The sequence below is a fragment of the Chiloscyllium plagiosum genome, chromosome 5, assembly GCF_004010195.1.
Source record: "Chiloscyllium plagiosum isolate BGI_BamShark_2017 chromosome 5, ASM401019v2, whole genome shotgun sequence".
NCBI classification, from domain to species: domain Eukaryota; kingdom Metazoa; phylum Chordata; class Chondrichthyes; order Orectolobiformes; family Hemiscylliidae; genus Chiloscyllium; species Chiloscyllium plagiosum.
This window is the reverse complement of record NC_057714.1, coordinates 116617329-116621735: the sequence shown is the minus strand read 5'-3', so window position 1 is coordinate 116621735 and position 4407 is coordinate 116617329. Positions and strand designations below refer to the sequence as shown.

At 43.9% G+C, this 4407-nt stretch overlaps 1 protein-coding gene across 1 annotated transcript in view; it reads left to right on the top strand.

Annotated features, from left to right (window-relative positions):
- Positions 1-4407, top strand: part of pycr3 (pyrroline-5-carboxylate reductase 3) — a 16627-nt gene that overhangs the window by 1271 nt on the left and 10949 nt on the right. The window lies entirely within an intron of this gene.

The window sequence follows — 4407 nt, the reverse complement described above, 5'->3', positions numbered from 1 at the left end:
GGTGGGGAGTGAGTTAGAGGAAGGAGGGAGTGAGAGGAGGGAGAGAGGGAAGGTTGGGTGTGCGAGAGAGAGGAGTGTGGAAAGGGAGAGGGGGAGAAGAATTGTTGGACATAATTCTAAAAGGTAGGATTTACAAACATTCAGAGGCACAAATTGATGGTCAACATGGTTTTGTGTGAGAAAAATCATGTCTCACAAACTTGATTGAGTTTTATTTTCAGGAAGCTACCAAGAGCAGTTGATGTTGCTTAACTTGGACTTGTGAAAGCTTTTGAGAAGGTTCCGCATGGTGGACTACTTAGCAAAGTTGGGTCATATGGTATTCAGGTCAAGCTTGCCAATTAGATTCAAAATTGGCTTAATGGCAGGAGACGGTGTATGGTGGTGGAGGGTCGTTTTGGACTGGAGGCCTGTCATCAGCGGTTCCACAGGGACTGGTTCTGGGTCCTCTTTTGTTTGTCATATCTATCAATGATTTGGATGAGAACATAGAACACATGGTTAGTAAGTTTGCAGACAGTGCTAAAGTTGGTGATATCGTTGACAGTGAAGAAGATTTTCTAAGAATACAAAGAGATCTTAATCAAGTGGATCAATGGGCTGAAAAATGGCAGATGGAGTTCAATTTGGATAAATGTGAGGTATTGCATTTTTGTACAATGGAGTAAGACTTAATACAGTTAATTTCAAAAGTGTGGTGCTGGAAAAGCACAGCAGGTCAGGCAGCATCTGAGGAGCAGGAGAATCAACATTTCGGACATGAAGCGCTTCGGCCTGAAACGTCGACTGTCCTGCTCCTCAGATGCTGTCTGACCTGCTGTACTTTTCCAGGGCTATGCTTTTCAACCCTTGGGTAGTGTTGTAGAACAGAAGGACCTAGGGGTTCAAATACACAATTCTTTGAATTTTGCGTCACATGTAGACAGGGTGGTTAAAAAGAAATTTAGTACGCCTGCCTTCATTGCTCAGTCCTTTGAGTATAGGAGTTGGGAAGTCAAGTTGAGTTTGAACAGGGTCAAAAATGACATAACACCAGGTGATAGTCCAATGGGTTTATTTGAATACACTAGCTTTCGGAGCATTGCTCCTCCAGCACCTGATAAAGGAGCAGAGCTCCAAAAGCTAGTGTTTTCAAATAAACCCATTGGACTGTAACCTGGTGTCCTGTGATTTTTGACCTTGTCCAACCCAGTCCAACACTGGCACCTCCATGTCGAGGTTATACAGGACTTTGAGGCCTTTCTGGAGTGCGGTGTCCAGTTCTGGTCACCCTATATAGGAAGGATATTATTAAGCTGGAGTGGGTTCTATCTTCTATGGGAGGGGGAGAGAAGATGGGCAGAGGAGAGAGAGTCTGGGTTTGGGGCAAGTGTGTCTGCAATTTGTGGGGAAGGATGTCTCTGGGTTTGGGTGGGGATTTTGGTGAGGCGAGGGTGTGTGTGTGTGCGTGTGCGTGTGTGTGTGTGCGTGCGTGTGTGCGTGTGTTCAGGTTTTGTATTTTTCTTAGTCTTGTGAGATTCCCAACTTGCTGACAAAAACACTTGAATTTTTGTAATGCCTTACTTGATCACCAATGTCTCGAATGCTTCTCAAGTAATGGAATATTTTTGAGGAGTGAACTGTTGTAACATAGGAAATACTCAGCTAATGGCCCTCGAGCCTGTTGCAATTTTGATTGAGATATAAATAACAGTCAGGACATTGGATATAATTTTCCCACTGTTCTTGAAATAATACCTGGGGATCTTTTATACCTACCTAAGTGAGTGGAAGCAGTCTCAGTTTTATTGTTTTGTCTAAAAGCAGTTGTATTGATAGCTGTGAAGATTCATGCTAAATGTTGAGGACAGAGTGTCTGGGTTTTGGAGAGGGACTTTAAGAATTGCAGTGAGACCATTCATAGAACATAGAACATTACAGCGCAGTACAGGCCCTTCAGCCCTCGATGTTGCGCCGCCCTGTCATACTAATCTGAAGCCCATCCCACCTACACTATACCATGTACGTCCATATGCCTGTCCAATGATGACTTAAATGCACTTAAACTTGGCGAATCCACTACCGTTGCAGGCAAAGCATTCCATACCCTTACTGAGTAAAGAAATTACCTCTGACATCTGTCTTATACCTATCTCCCCTCACTTTAAATTTGTGCCTCCTCGTGTTTGCTGTTCCCATACTTGGAAAAAGGCTCTCCCTGTCCAACCTATCTAACCCTCTGATTATCTTGTATGTCTCTATTAACCTTCTTCTCTGTCACGAGAACAGCCTCAAGGCCCTCAGCCTTTCCTGTAAGACATTCCTTCCATACCAGGCAACATCCTAATAAATCTCCTCTGCACCCTTTCCAAAGCTTCCACACCCTTCTTATAATGCGGTGACCAGAACTGTACACACAAGTGTGGCCGTACCAGAGCTTTGTACAGCTGCAGCATAACCTCCTGGTTCCGGAACGCGATCCCTCTATTAATAAAGGCCAAAACACTATATGCCTTCTTAACAACCCTGTCAATCTGGGTGGCAACTTTCAGGGATCTGTGTACATGAACACCGAGATCTCTCTGCTCATCTGCACACCCAAGAATCTTACCATTAGCCCAGTACTTTGCATTCCGATTACTCCGTCCAAAGTGTATCACCTCACACTTGTCCATTTGCCACCTCTCAGCCCAGCTCTGCATCCTATCTATGTCTCTCTGCAACCTACTACATCCTTCGTCACTATCCACAACTCCACCGACCTTTGTGTCGTCCGCAAAATTATTAACTCACCCTTCTAAGCCCTCATCCAGGTCATTTATAAAAATGACAAACAGCAGTGGACCCAACACCAACCCTTGCGCTACGCCGCTAGTAACTGGACACCAAGATGAACATGTTTCATCAACTACAAACCTCTGTTTTCTTTCAGCAAACTGCTATGTCTCCCACAATCCCATTCCTCCACATTTTGTATAATAGCCTACTGTGGGGAACCTTATCGAACGCCTTGCTGAAATCCATATACACCGCATCAACCGGTTTACTCTCATCTACCTGTTTGGTCACTTTGTCGAAAAACTCAATAAGATTCGTTAGGCATGACCTACCCTTCACAAAATCGTGCTGACTGTCCCTGATCAGATTATTCTTTTCTAGATGGTTATAAATCCTATCTCTTATAACCTTTTCCAACACTTTACCAACAACTGAAGTGAGACTCACTTGTCTCTTTTTGAACAAGGGAACCACATTTGCTATCCTCCAGTCCTCAGGCACTATTCCTGTAGACAATGATGATTTGAAGATCAATGCCAAAGGCTCGGCAATCTCTTCCCTTGCTTCCCAGAGGATCCTAGGATAGATCCCATCCGGCTCAGAGGATTTGTCTATTTTCATATTCTGCAGTATTTCTAATACCTCTTCCTTGTGAACCTCAATCTCTTCTAGTCTAAATGCAAGTATCTCTGTATCTTCCTTGCCAACATTTTCATTTTCTATAGTGGACACTCGAAAAATATTTATTTAGTGCTTCCCCTATCTCCTCTGACTACACACACAACTTCCCACTACTATCCTTGATTGGCCCTAATTTAACTCTTATCATTCTTTTATTCTTGACATACCTATGGAAAGCCTTAGGGTTAACCCTGATCCTATCCGCCAACAACTTCTCATGTCTCCTCCTGGCTCTTCTGAGCTCTCTTTTTAGGTCTTTCCTGACTTCTTTGTAACCCTCAAGCGCCCTAACTGAGTTTTCACATTTTGTCCTAACATAAGCCTTCTTCTTCTTCTTGACCAGGGATTCCACTTCCTTAGTAAACCACGGCTCACGTGTTCTATATCTTCCTCCCTGCCTGACAGGTACATACTTATCTAGGACACACAGGAGCTTTTCCTTGATAAGCTCCACATTTTTAATGTGCTCATCCCCTGCAGTTTCCTTCCCCACTCTACGCTTCCTAAATCTTTCCTAATTGCATCGTAATTTCCCTTCCCCCAGCTGTAACGTTTGCTCAGTGGAGTACACCTATCCCTTTCTATCAATAAAGTAAACCAGACAGAATTGTGATCTCTGTCTCCAAAGTGCTCACCTACTTCCAAATCTAACACCTTGCCAGGCTCGTTACCCAGTACTAAAGCTAAAGTGGCTTCGCCCCTTGTAGGCCTGTCTACATACTGTGTCAGGAAGCCCTCCTGCACACACTGGAGAAAAACTGACCCATCTATAGTACTCATACTGTAGTGATCCCAGTCAATATTTGGATAGTTGAAGTTCCCCATGACAACTACAGTGCCTCTCTCACTTCTATCGAGAATCATCTTTGCTATCTTTTCCTCTACATCTCTGGGACTATTCGGAGGCCTATCGAAAACTCCCAGCATGGTGACTTCTCCTTTCCTGTTTCTAACCTCAGCCCATACTAC